This window comes from Lissotriton helveticus, chromosome 6 (genome assembly GCF_964261635.1).
Source record: "Lissotriton helveticus chromosome 6, aLisHel1.1, whole genome shotgun sequence".
Classification (NCBI taxonomy): Eukaryota; Metazoa; Chordata; class Amphibia; order Caudata; family Salamandridae; genus Lissotriton; species Lissotriton helveticus.
The window spans coordinates 365,080,883-365,096,685 of NC_136067.1; positions in this window are offsets into that span (position 1 = coordinate 365,080,883).

The window sequence follows — 15,803 nt, forward strand, 5'->3', positions numbered from 1 at the left end:
AGTCTTCATGGAACATGTGGAATTGGATTAAGCACATTACATGGAGACTCTCGCCGGGGTCAAGAAGAGACAGCCGGCTTTTGAAATAGATTATTCCAGAGGTAGAACCCCTCGTTAATATAGTGGGAGATCCCACTTACAATTATTTGGATTGTTGAATGGAACAAGTTTAGTCTTCATGGAACGAGTTGAATGGAACATGTGGAATTGGATTAAGCACATTACATGGAGACTCTCGCCGGGGTCAAGAAGAGCCAGCCGGCTTTTGAAATAGATTATTCCAGAGGTAGAACCCCTCGTTAATATAGTGGGAGATCCCACTTACAATTATTTGGATTGTTGAATGGAACAAGTTTAGTCTTCATGGAACATGTGGAATTGGATTAAGCACATTACATGGAGACTCTCGCCGGGGTCAAGAAGAGACAGCCGGCTTTTGAAATAGATTATTCCAGAGGTAGAACCCCTCGTTAATATAGTGGGAGATCCCACTTACAATTATTTGGATTGTTGAATGGAACAAGTTTAGTCTTCATGGAACATGTGGAATTGGATTAAGCACATTACATGGAGACTCTCGCCGGGGTCAAGAAGAGACAGCCGGCTTTTGAAATAGATTATTCCAGAGGTAGAACCCCTCGTTAATATAGTGGGAGATCCCACTTACAATTATTTGGATTGTTGAATGGAACAAGTTTAGTCTTCATGGAACGAGTTGAATGGAACATGTGGAATTGGATTAAGCACATTACATGGAGACTCTCGCCGGGGTCAAGAAGAGCCAGCCGGCTTTTGAAATAGATTATTCCAGAGGTAGAACCCCTCGTTAATATAGTGGGAGATCCCACTTACAATTATTTGGATTGTTGAATGGAACAAGTTTAGTCTTCATGGAACGAGTTGAATGGAACATGTGGAATTGGATTAAGCACATTACATGGAGACTCTCGCCGGGGTCAAGAAGAGACAGCCGGCTTTTGAAATAGATTATTCCAGAGGTAGAACCCCTCGTTAATATAGTGGGAGATCCCACTTACAATTATTTGGATTGTTGAATGGAACAAGTTTAGTCTTCATGGAACATGTGGAATTGGATTAAGCACATTACATGGAGACTCTCGCCGGGGTCAAGAAGAGACAGCCGGCTTTTGAAATAGATTATTCCAGAGGTAGAACCCCTCGTTAATATAGTGGGAGATCCCACTTACAATTATTTGGATTGTTGAATGGAACAAGTTTAGTCTTCATGGAACATGTGGAATTGGATTAAGCACATTACATGGAGACTCTCGCCGGGGTCAAGAAGAGACAGCCGGCTTTTGAAATAGATTATTCCAGAGGTAGAACCCCTCGTTAATATAGTGGGAGATCCCACTTACAATTATTTGGATTGTTGAATGGAACAAGTTTAGTCTTCATGGAACGAGTTGAATGGAACATGTGGAATTGGATTAAGCACATTACATGGAGACTCTCGCCGGGGTCAAGAAGAGACAGCCGGCTTTTGAAATAGATTATTCCAGAGGTAGAACCCCTCGTTAATATAGTGGGAGATCCCACTTACAATTGTCTGGATCGTTCCCGTTTGGGCTCCAGACATTTTTTTGGAGAAAGAAGAAAGAAAATACAGAAAAGACGAGGAGAAGTCATCTGAAGACTCCAGGGGACTTCATCGACGAGAAACCAGCAAGGATAAGGCGTTTTCCATCGAGATCTTCGACGACCGTCGACGAACACGCGACCAGAGAGGCCCTGGACGCTCGAGGATGGACAACACGCCGTTTAAGTTCTGCCGTAACTGCCACCACAAGTACGCGCAGAAGGACCAGCATCATGCAGCGGAAGAAAGATTTCGACGCAAAGATGAAAGCCTTCACGATCCCTCACAAGACCAAGCCACCGGTGACGGAGCCGGTCGAGGAGGAAGAGGAGATCGCCGAAGTCACCGAGGAACAAGACCAGGACGTCGAGGTGATCGACGACCAGGAGGAGTACGAGAACCCCTACGATACTTACAACTATGGGGAGGAGGAGGAGGGCAGGACAGACACAGAGTCGGCACCCTCGGACCTTCAGGAGGTAGATTACATCGATGTTGACACCGACAGCCCGGAGGAGGTGGTCGACACCTACCCCTCGAGGCCCTCGCCGCCGGACGACATCGGGGCCTACAACTCGGTGATACAATCTGCCGCAGCAGATTTCAAGCTCAAGCTCGACGAAGAGAAGCAGAAAGCAGACTTCCTTCTAGAAACATTGCTCTTAACACAAACGAGAAGCCAGTTCCTTCAAATGCTCGAGAGCGTCTTGGCTCAGGGGAAGGAAGCTTTCAGGGAGCCCGCAACATGCAAGGCAGTAACTCCCAGAACTGAGAAGAAGTACAAGCATGCCACAAAGGACCCGGCCTACATTCAGGGCACGGTCTCCGCAGACTCCATTATCACGGCCACAGCAAGGAGGAGGGCTAACGTACCCACTACCTCGGGGGCCACCACCGGATAAGGAGAGCAAAAGGATGGATCTGGTAGGCAGAAGGATCGAACGGAATGCCGCGACCCACTGGCGCATGGCTAATTCCAACGCCCTGATAAACAGGTACATGTACCAAATCATGGAAGGACTAGGGCAGTTGGTGAAGGACTTGCCCCAGGATGCCAGGCAGAAAGCCAAAAAGAATGTGGCAAATTCTTGCCTTAAGACGGCCCTGGATGGGGCAGACACCGCCAGCAGGCTCATGATGATGGGCGTCACGGAAAGGAGGCACGCCTGGCTCAGAATATCCGGTTTCAAACCGGAAGTGCAACACAGTATCCTGAACACACCGTTCAACGGCAGCACGCTTTTCGGACCAACAGTGGATGAACAGCTCAGCCAACTGAAGAAGGATAACGAAACAGCAAGATCCATGGGAGCATTGCAGTTCAGAGGGAACAAGAGGGGCACCCCGTCACGGAGGCCCGGCGGGAGAGGCGGAAACCAGCCAGGTACATCACACCAGGCTTTCCAGCAAACGCACCAGGCAGACTCGCAGGGTCAGCAGGGCCATCAGAAGCAGCCCTGGCAGTACCAACAAAGAGGCCAGTCCTTTCGAGGGAGAAATGGACGGGGACAAAATAGAAGAGGGGGCCAGCAGCCCACCTCCAAGTGACTTCAAAAAACTCCGTGTGCCCACCCACAAAAAAGATCCCAGGGGGCAGCACGTACAGATGGGTCAAGACAAACTAGACACCTACGACCACAGGACACCAGTGGGAGGAAGATTAAGATTCTACCTCCAGGAGTGGAGAGGAATCACATCAGACAAATGGATCCTCAACATTATCCAATTCGGATACTGCATAGAGTTGGAGGCGAGGCCAACAAGCAGAAAACCAAGAAGAAAGCCACTAGCAAGCAAGCAGCTGCAGTGCCTTCAGGAAGAAGCAAAAGAACTCCTGCAGAAGCAGGCCATAGAAAGGGTACCCTTCAAGGAAAGAAACACAGGAGTATACTCAACGTACTTCCTGGTACCAAAAGTAGAAAAGCAAAAGTAGCTCACAAATTAGAACGACTGACGCGTGTTAATATGTTTAGAACATGCCGCAGAGTAGTCCTGGACATAACCTGTAATGCCTTTCCAAAGAGTCTTATAAAGTTGTCTCAATGTTTAAGATGAATAGTATTTCCACACCTTTTCGTAACTGGGGATCAATGTCCCTTTGCGCTTATGTTGACTTCATTCTAAATTGTTACTTGCTTTATGTAGGGGAAGTTGAAGTAGTCCTCGTTCATGACCAGAACATGAGACTGAAGCGAAAGAGTGACGCCAGGAAAGTTGTGATGCAAGAAGATGTTCCCGCGTCTGAATTGGCTGGCCTGGTTTGTGATACAGCAGACAGGGTTTCGGCATACACTGGCTCTGAAGACGACCTCTTCTTGAAGGATGTTTCAGAAAAAGCAGAGGTAGGACCCTTTTCAAATCTTTCACATGCTCGCTTTCAATCGATGCAAAAGGAATTAAAGTCCGAATGTGGTGGAGTACCATGCCATAATCAAAATCCGAAGATCGTGTGTACCTTTGGCAGCTCCAGTTTGCCTGGGAGTTTGGTGAATACTATGTTAGCGAAGGAGGTGCTAACTGATGTAGGTGGCAGTGTGTCAGGCTATGCCAGTCCCACAGGAGAGAATGTCGAAATAAGACCAAGTTCATCAGCAAAGCCTTCCGAGGTTCAAGGAAGCTGTGACGCTGCGGGGCAGCCCGTCTTTTGTGATAGGTATCAGGTGGAGCAGAGAACAGGAACCCCAGTGGAAATGAAAAAGGAAAAGTCCCTTCACAGTGGCTCACAGAGTTTCACAAAAGCACTGCTGGATGGTTCCTCATCTTCTGCACACATAGGTGTCAAAGACAGCTCATGGGCTACAGACAACAAAACCAGTGTGGTACAGAATTTTGAGCTGAACAGCAAAGGTTCTATAAAAACAGAGATTGACACTCTTTCTCAAGGGGCCAGTAAAACACTGGATAGCATCAAGACCAGCGTAGGATTTTGGAACGCAGGTGAGGAAGTCCTTCAGCAGGGGCAGAAATGTTCACCTATGGCAGACAACGACCCATCGCATCAGCCTCCAAGGCTTACAGGCTATTTATCAGATTCTCTTGCAGATATGCTGGAGGAAGGCATTTCAAGCAAATCACAGCGCGGCCCGGGAAAGACGTCACAGGGGTGTCCCGGGCCGGCAGCCAATCGCAGCGCAGCTTAGGACAAAGGGGCGGGGCTTAAAATAAATCACCAGAAACTGCCCCGAATCGCGTTTTCAAGACAAAGCGCGATTGACAGCCTCTGTCTCCCAATGGCTAGCCTCCATTTATGGAGCTAGCCAATGAGAGGCAGAGGCGGTGCCGACATCCCTACTGTAGACAATAGTTTTCGATCTGGGAGTGGCACTGCGTACCCCTCGCCAGGTCGAAACCTAAAAAGATATAGGAACATATGAGGAGCAGAACTCGTTAGTGTACTGGTAGACCCCACTCACAATTACCTTCAATCTTAATGAAAGTACCTATAGATTGAACAGAATTGACCTGAGGAAACACACCTCGATTTCAGAGACTCTAAAAAATGCCAATGGATTGCACACACGAGTTAAAGACAGAATGACCCCTTTATCAAAAAAGATATAGGAACATATGAGGAGCAGAACTCGTAAGTATACTGGTAGCCCCCACTCACAATTACCTTCAATCTTAATGAAAGTACCTATAGTTGAACAGAATTGACCTGAGGAAACACACCTCGATTTCAGAGACTCAAAAAGGTGCCAATGGATTACACACATGAGTTACAGACAGAATGACCCCATTATCATAAAAGATATAGGAACATATGAGGAGCAGAACTCGTAAGTATACTGGTAGCCCCCACTCACAATTACCTTCAATCTTAATGAAAGTACCTATAGTTGAACAGAATTGACCTGAGGAAACACACCTCGATTTCAGAGACTCAAAAAGGTGCCAATGGATTACACACATGAGTTAAAGACAGAATGACCCCATTATCAAAAAAGATATAGGAACATACGAGGAGCAGCACACGTTAGTATACTGGCCCATAAGGGGCCCGTATTTTTGAAATCAGACTACACAAGTACAGACCCAGAAGGTGTTCCCTACTTAGGAAAATCAGACAATAAAAATACAGGCACAGAAGTGGCCCGTACTTTGGAACAACGGAACAAACCGAGACACTAAAAGTACAGGCCACATCATTAGGAAATCAGAACAAGCAATCAACGGGCAGGCAATGAAGGTGTCCCCGCCGACGAGGCACAGACACGTGGTCAACAGAAGAAACACTTCTCAGGAAAGGGTCTCGACTTTGAATTGAATGAATAGACAAACACATCTCTGGCTGAGTTGGAAGACTAATAATCTTTTCTTCTATCATGTTTTCCAGGAAAGAATAAAACGCTAGCCTCAATTTGTCCAAAATGATCATGAATTTTGTGACTGCCTCAGCTGTGCTTGGTAATGGAAAACAATCAAAGTACAGGCCCAGGAGAGGCCTGTACTTTGTCAATCAGAACATAAAAGTCCAGACCCAGGAGGGGCCTGCACTTTGTAATTTGAATACTGGACCACTAAATGGACAGTAAACAGCTCAGAAAGGGGCTGTACTTTGAATTGGAACCAACAGAAGAAACACTTCTCAGGAAAGGGTCTCGACTTTGAATTGAATGAATAGACAAACACATCTCTGGCTGAGTTGGAAGACTAATAATCTTTTCTTCTATCATGTTTTCCAGGAAAGAATAAAACGCTAGCCTCAATTTGTCCAAAATGATCATGAATTTTGTGACTGCCTCAGCTGTGCTTGGTAATGGAAAACAATCAAAGTACAGGCCCAGGAGAGGCCTGTACTTTGTCAATCAGAACATAAAAGTCCAGACCCAGGAGGGGCCTGCACTTTGTAATTTGAATACTGGACCACTAAATGGACAGTAAACAGCTCAGAAAGGGGCTGTACTTTGAATTGGAACCAACAGAAGAAACACTTCTCAGGAAAGGTTCTCGAGTTTGAATTGAATGAATAGAGAAACACATCTCTGGCTGAGTTGGAAGACTAATATTCTTTTCTTCTATCCTGTTTTCCAGCAAAGAATAAAACGCTAGCCTCAATTTGTCCAAAATGATCATGATGTATGTGACTACCTCAGCTGTGCTTGGCAATGGAAAACAATAATAGTGGGAGATCCCACTTACAATTATTTGGCTTGTTGAATGGAACAAGTTTAGTCTTCATGGAACGAGTTGAATGGAACATGTGGAATTGGATTAAGCACATTACATGGAGACTCTCGCCGGGGTCAAGAGGAGACCCTAGTATCATTAGTACATCAGGGTAGAGAAGTATACTCACTATACTTCCTATTCTCCAAAAATGAAGTCAATAACATCACTGTAAGACCTCTTAGCCCTAAAAAGGTCACTGAAAAACGCATAGTGACCCTGCTGTGACAAGGATCTCAGACACTTACTTACACATGCCTACACTCACTGCACACAGGCAATATCTCAGATTTACCATACAAGGACAACACGATCATTACATAATGCATCCATTGGTTGCCAAACAGTGTCTACCCTTATTTATAGAATTCCCCATGCTTACGGGTATGATGTGTGCATTATAACATTCATCAATAGTATATTAAAATTGCCCTAAAATCAATGTAAGATATAAGAAGTATATACACAAATGTACTGTTTGATTGGAAACCATAACTTGAAAAGTTCCAAAAAACCAATGTATGTGTAATATCTGTGCTGTTACACACATTATTTGGAGCAACAAACTGTATCATTATCCCTATTTTTTGAAAATTATAGCATTGCATATCAACTACATTTCATAACAAGATTAACATTAAATGTGGCATTTCTCTACCAAGTGGACGTTGGCTGACATTAAATATATCTAAATTTAGAAAAGAGGTCATATTTGTGGTTTTAATATGGTATACGTAGCATTTACAAACAATACACATTTTTAAATATAACCGAACTATAACTTCAAGTTTGTTTAGTTTTTGTCCCAGACTTTGTGTAAAAAATTTTTAATTAAACAATATATGATCTTTTATCATATTTATGTTGTGAATTAACAACACAAAATAAAAGCTGGGAAAAATGACCAATTACAACGTCAACATTTTCAACCAGGATGCCTATTCAAGATTCTTATTGCTTAAGAGGTTTAAATACATTTTTGAGATATTTGCTTGGCGTGCTGTCATTGACATAAAAAGATGTCTACTGTTGACAAGAATTCTTTGCACACAGCTTAACATGACTGGTTTGTCAACTGTAAATAGAGGGACTGATCACAATGAAAGTGATGCGGTATATTTGAAGTACTAGCAGAATATGTATTAGAATTTAAGGTTAAAAAATATCTTAGTATTTCAGTGGGATACAAAGATTGTATTCTTTGAGAGGTGATTCATAGTATAAATTTTGCAGTACCAAAATGATAAGTAGAAACTAAAAATGCAAAGCATAGACATTGTATGGAAGGAGCACAGGCATAGATCTTTCGGTATCACCCAAATAGTTGTAGAAAATTTTGGGCGACAACCAAATAGAGTGACTTCTCAGGGTAGATTTTCAGGGTTAGATAAGTTGAAAATCAGTAAACAGTAAGGAACTGCATAACACATGAAAAACACACGACTATCTTTCTGATTTGTTCCAGTGTTCCGACCACACAGACAACTAAAAATTAAAATCATTATTATTTTGTGGGAACATTCTGCTAATAAGTCGTTGTGATTTTTGGAAAATCAGGATAGCCACAGTGCTATTAAGAGATAGGATCGAACATAAGGCAAGCACCGTATGAGTGATGGAAATAGGTTGCTTTAAATACCTAAAAGCACATAGTAACAAGTGTGGATAATGGCGGTTGGTTTCAAGTTAGGAAATGTGCATTTCAATGTACTTAAAGGGTGAGGTACAAGCAATTTTATATTTCAACATGCACTCACCATTTTTCACTCATGGATATAGAAGCAAAATATCGCTGATGCCAAACAGTAAAGAAGTTAACTTCCTTCATACCAAGAAGAGCACAGGACGACACTTCAGACCATGGTGATGTACAGCCGATTTGCAAAAACAAGATAAGTAACATAGTTACCATGCTTTTTCAAACACATTTGATACAAACGAAACCTCGATCAAAAGACATCGAAGACATGTCAACTTGGATGCATTTCACATGAATCCATCGGCGGCACTCATTGCATAGGACGGTGGCAAAACCAGACGAGGTACAATTACATGCACCACAGAAATCCAAGACAGAATCTATAATTAAATAAAGAGAAACAATGCATCATGAAACGGGGGTACTGTTCAATGAACATATTGAAAGAAGTGATAAACAATCTTCAGTTGGGAGACATTGAAAACAATAATAAGTCTTCGATTCATTGCAAACAGCCAAAAACACCTAATACATAAAAAATGTACAGTTCACAATCCAAAAATACAGCGGTTTCATTTCAAAATAGAATATTGTTAAATAATTCCCTCTAACCTGAGAACTCCATGAGCTTCATTGCAATAAAGAGTCTGTAATCCTCCAGAAAAGCAGCATTTGTTATCTCTTGATGCGGAATAGGATAACCACTTAGGTACGATTCTGCAAACTAAACAAACATCACCGGAAATGAAATTTGGAAAAGTAGGGGAATGTAACCTAGTAAATCTGTAAAAACATTTTACTGTTTTAAATTGGGGAAAAATCCATCAAAGCTCACAAAATAGCGACATTCATATCGTGAAAATAATCTTAAAAAACTTAGTCAAAAACAGAGCAACATACACTTGCATTATCACCAAATTAAGTTCCACAATTGGAACTTAATAAGCATAGCTTAACATAAAACCACAGAAGGTAACATACATAGATGATAACAGTATAGCAAAATTACCAGCATGCAAAAAACACTACAATTGTAGCTGTCCTGTTGCTTGGCGGTACTTTCTACCATTAACTCCCATTGGTCATGATCTTTACAACCGATTGCCTGTAGGAAAGCACTTTACAAACATATCAAACAGTTAATTTTCATATTTCTTCTACCAACAAAAAAATACAAGATGTAACTAGAATGAACAATTACTATCTTAAAAACATAACTCCCCAGTGTAACAAGACTTCAAGATTTACACAGATTTCAAAAACAAGTTAAGTATACTCTTACCTCCAATTTAATAAATGATGATGGTAGCTTGCATCATCAGCAACGATTGAGTCGTACAGAAATAAAAATTTGGACAAAGGTTTCACTATCTGGAAAGAAAAATAGAATGGAAAACAAGTATTGAAATTCAAGTCTTTTTACATACATTTCAGATTTCAAAACTTGTGGAAGGGAAATGCTAGCAGACAGATTAATAAATTAACAAACATCAGGCATAACATTTATTACATGAAGAACACTTGTAGATAAAATAATTACATTTCACACTCACAATTAGTATCCAATGCATTCCCGTATTGGTGGGACACAGGACAGTCTCTTTTTCAAAAATAGGAAGCTATGAAATTAAGAACAAAATAAATATATTCAATATTCTCACAAAATTGAATAACACAATTATCAGAAAAAACAAATCAGATTCAGGAAAGACATAACAGGATTTACCCGGCAAGAAGATGATGGATATTTGCCACTGAATACAGAGGAAGCCACTGTGCAAGACATCAATAAGCACTAAATATTAAAGAAATATAATGACGTGAGAATACTGTCTGAAAATGTACTTTAAAAATGAGTAAAAATAATAAGTTATCTGATGACTTTTTGTTTAAAAGAAAAGTACCTCTGCTCTTCGCATACATAGTCTTGACAGATAAGCATCTATCACCTTCAAAAGTATAAGAAGAAAAACTGTCCATTAAGACTTGCACTAAAATGACAAGCATACAAAAGTACAGTACGTACACTAAAAATTTTTATAAAGTAAGCATACCTCGTCACATATCCATTCATTAGGTTTCAAAGTAGCAAAGGAAGAATCATATAGTTTATAACTTGAAACTATTGCTTCCAACCTTCCAGTGATAGGTTTATTCCACACATCGAGAACTTGCTTCTTCAAAACACACTCAAATGATAGAGGAGATGGAGGCCATGATGGAGAGATTGTAAGCTGTGCTGTAGACGCAGAAGTGTGTGGTGGAGTTGCTGAGAAACTTGATGGAGATGGTGCAAGCACTGCTGGAGACATTGCGAACCGTGCTGGAGACCGGGCGAGCCGTGATGGAGACGGGGCGAGCCGTGATGGAGACGGGGCGAGCCGTGATGGAGACGGGGCGAGCCGTGATGGAGACGGGGCGAGCCCTGCAGGCGATGATGAAAGGTTGCTTGGAGGAGAGACATTTTGCAATTCTTGGGAACTTGATGGTGACAGTCGGAGAGGTGCAGAACATGATGGAAGCTGAGAAGACCAACTATCACTGTTCATTGTGCCTGCAGAAACATTTTTTATAAAACATTACTAACAAGTTCATTCAATAAACACAGTACTATATCGTGTACTTATAACAAATAAAAACATAAAAATTGTTCAGGATACTGAATTCGTCTGTTCTTTACAGTATCGTGTCAAAAACAAATCTGTCCATATCACTTTAAGACGAACATAAAAAAACTGCACCATGATTAGTAGGTGAAGAATGAAAGAAGTGTACTACAGCAAGAAATTACCTGGATTGCTTACATTGTAAGGCCTCAACATGTCCAAATTAAAAGTTCTACTTAATACTGTGTTTTTAGCATTCATTAGCTTTACACGCTTTCCTTTTACTTCAGAAACAGTGTAGGGTCCTGAAAATCTCTGCTCCAAAACGCCGCCTTTTCTGGTGGAACGCCTAGTATTTTGCAATAACACTAACTGTCCTTTTTGAAAGATGTATGGCTGATATTTCTTGCAAAGTCTATTTTTAAATTTGACTTTCTGTCTTTCCTGGCCAACCTCTATATTCTGTTTTGCCTGTTCATGCAAGTCTGCTGTTCTAATTTTCATTTCTGCAACAATGGAGGAATATTCGCTTTCTGATGGTAGTACATACTCTTGCTAATAAAGGAAACATAAAAATTAATAAATGATATTTAATTGCATAGAACTAAAAGTTGACTTCATAAACACAATCTATTAACAAATAAGTAATACTTAGTGTGGAAAGAAAACTAAAATACTACATAGCAAGTTTTGCACACATACCAATTAACAAGTACCAATATTATTTCTACTCTTGGAAATCTCATACCTGCTCATCATCAAGCTCACAAGGGAATTTTGGTTCACGACCCAAGTACAGTAGAAAGGGGGAAAATTTCGTGGTGGAATGCGGCTTCGATCGTAATGAAAACAAAACATGGTCCAAATAACGATCCCAATCAGTCTGGTGCTCATTCACGTACTTGGTCAATGTGCTGTACAAAGAAACACGATGTTGCTTATGTGTTTTTTAAAAATAAAAATTCATTATTGGACATTCTTTTCAACAAACATATGTGATTATTACAGACTTAACATACAAAAAAACGTTAATGACGTTTAAAAGAGACACAATATCGAAACGATACAGCAAAGTATGCACAAGTCACAAAAATAAACACCTTGTTTGTGTGATTTTGAGCACATGTCATAAATCATCCGTAGAGCCAGAGTACACATAAAATCGATTGCAGCTCCATATGAATTTTCGAAATCTCATTTTACGGCTTACCTGATTGAGGTATTTTTGGGATACACCACTGCTAACCTATTAAGCCTCTCATTACCACACCCTATCCATTATGAAGTCTAGAACCTCCCTGTTGCCCCTATCCCTCTCTCTGTAAAGAGATCAGATAACTATAAGATCTTTTGCTCACTATATAACAATTTAAATAAATGAAGCTACAATTACCTTTTTATGTTGGCATTTGTACGCTCATCTAAACCATTTGTCTGGGGATGATAGGGTGCACTTACAGACCGTTTGATGTTCAACAGCTTACACATGTTAGCATTAACCTGAAAATAAAAGTTCAGAACTTTCTAAAACAATTGTGCAATACAAGTTAACAATCACAAGGATTACAAAACGACAAACTAGATAATTCACAAATCAGATAAACTATGAGAATACATGAAAACAGGACAACAATGTCAGAAAAAGATACTTTGCTTACCTCGTTGACAAACTCCCGGCCTTGATCTGAGAGGATCCTTTCAGGACTACCATGGCGCAGAAAGATTTCCATAAGTTTCAAAGCAACTTCAGATGCTGTCTTTGTTTTTAAAGGGAATGCCTCAACCCATTTCGATAAATAATCGGTTGCAGTTAAAATATATCTGTATCCAGCAGGAGTTGTTGGTAAGGGGCCCATCAAATCCACTCCTAGAAGCTCCCAAACACGAGTCACCTACAAATAAAACAATTGCAAAAGTATGGAATAAGAAATAGCAAAACATGATTCTGCGGATAGACCTTCAAATATAAAGTATGACTTTTCTTAACATACTTTTATCGGTTTTAACTCGGGGCACTTCATGAGAGATGGCTGTTCCTTTTGACATGCATCACAAAGTTTAATCTGCAAATACATAATTGCGATGCCCAATTAAACATGATGTCTGATTATAAAAAAACGCTCACATTACAGCAGATCATAGTACAAAAAAAAAGGAAAAAATAAAGAAGATTTACATTCAACATTAGAAATTGAAATTACATGATACAATAACACTCACCCATTCTTTGATATGATTTGACATATCTGGCCAAAAAAAACGGGCACTGATGCTTCGCTGTGTCTTATTAATACCGGAATGACCACCAAATGTCGAAGAATGAAATTCATGAAATATATTTCGGGCAGCTTCAGCACCAACAACAACTTTTCTCTTCACATCCTTCAATTTATGGAACAAATGTCCATCTAACGACAAGGAATAAGAAACAAAAACCAAGATTGACCAAACAAGCAATATAGAAATGCAAAGTCAACAAGCAATACAGCACATATTATACACACTTTCGAGCATTGAGAATTAACATTACAAAATAAGATACCTTCACATACGAAGTTTTTGGACATTCGACGCAATGCATGCTTATCAACCTTGGTGAAATCAACTGGATACACATTACGGCTCAAATATACCAAAAGCTGATTGAACTTTAAGGGATCCATTTCAATTAGCACTAAAAAGACAAAAAAAATTATTTCCAATATGCATAAACAGCATGGGGACGACATTAAAATAAAATGAAACCATCAAAACATCGAGCATGTACAAATGATAACATCAATAGATGCCATACACTGTGAACTTTAAAAAAATACAAAGCCATTAAGGAGATGATAAAGGGAAAATGGCATCATAAAAGATGTCTGACTTTACAGTACAAGAAAATGAGATATACAGAAAGAGATATCTTCGAATTTTTAAAAAGGAATATGAATGTCAAACACTTTCTACGACATTAAACGGCTAATAACACAACATCATTTTATCGCAAAGCTAAAAAATAGAGGCAACATAGAAGGAATGCTACAAAAAGAAGGTTTCAGTATCATTACAGTGTGCTAAGGAAACGTTACTTTCACTATGGCTATGGAAATGACTTCTAATCATAAGACAGCATACTGCTTCAATACGGAGTACATTAATAAGGATGATGATAGCAATAATGACATTCAGAGACAATCAAATTAGAGCTCACGAAATGAGGTTTCAATAGATTAGTTCTAAAACAAATTCATTTTCTAAAATTTTTCTGATACCAGGACATAATTTACATTGACAGCTCATTGAACCACTTAAGTCAATCGATGAAACTTCGATGAATACTCCGAAAAAAAAAAAATAATGGGCTTAAATATCAGGGTGAGATTACAATGTAAAATGCACTCACCAACTACAAGGAACACAAGAGCAGTTTGCCGTGCTCAGAGAAAGCTTATTGAAAACAAGGAAGAGATAGAATACACACTGAAGTGGAACAGACGCCAAACAAGGTTTGGACAGCAGACTGTAAGCAGGGCGGTGACTGTTATACTGTCAGCAGGGCTGCGAGTGTGACCTAGGCAACAGAAAAAAAATCACAATTATTAATGTTGTCTCACATATTACAAACGTTGCACAATGAAGGTGTGATCAACAACTAATACTTGATAAAACACTTCCATAAACATCATTAGTCACAGACCAGACACATGAGGTGGTTAACAGAAACAGTCATTTGAGAAGGAATGGTCAGACGCCATTTTCAAAAAGACCTAGATGCGTCACCGTTTTGAAATAATTCACACATTGGTGGGGTACATAGAATTAAAGTTGAACAAACGCAATGCAAGCAGACGCAAAGCACAATATTATTTGATATTTTTTGATGGCTGCATTTTCAAACAAGCAGTGGTAATGCAATAGGTCTCGCATTAGAAAATATGGAGCTATTGGTCTTGTGAATGACAAATAATTCAATTATGTCTTGCTTTTTAAAATAGCTACATGGATAGCTTTGACATTTGCAAAGCCAATTGTTTTAAATTTTGAGAATGTGACACTTGTAGCATTTGGAATGCAACTAGTTTTTTAGTTACGTGACTTTGATGCCAGCTCTGGGCGTTAGGCCACATATCTAGAGAGTACGACAGTGCAGCAGAGAAAAGACACAGCACGCACACGCCCACCACAATTAGGCCTAGAGCACGCCTTGGAAGAGACTCTGGAGGACACTAGCGTTTACAGTCAAGGCTAAAATCGTGCACCGTTCTCTACCACTGGTTAGGCATTCGCTGCTACCAAAAAGGCGCCATTCCGAAGAGTCACTCGATGCGTCACAGTTTAAGAAAAAAATATGGGTGGGGTCAATAGAATTCCATAAGCAGATAGGAACTGCAAGCACATGCACGACATTTATTTTCTATTTGTGAGGAATAGAACTTAAACACAGTAAAGTTTGGAGTTTTAAAGTAACTCGATGCGTCACAGTTTAAGAAAAAAATATGGGTGGGGTCCATAGAATTCCATAAGCAGATAGGAACTGCAAGCACATGCACGACATTTATTTTCAATTTGTGAGGAATAGAACTTACACACAGTAAAGTTTGGAGTTTTAAAGCAGAAACTATTACAAGTAACTATTACGCTGGCTGCAGAAGCACCGTGATGGGGCCACATAAACGACAGAGCACGCACACGCCCACCACAATTAGGCCTAGAGCACGCCTTGGAAGAGACTCTGGAGGACACC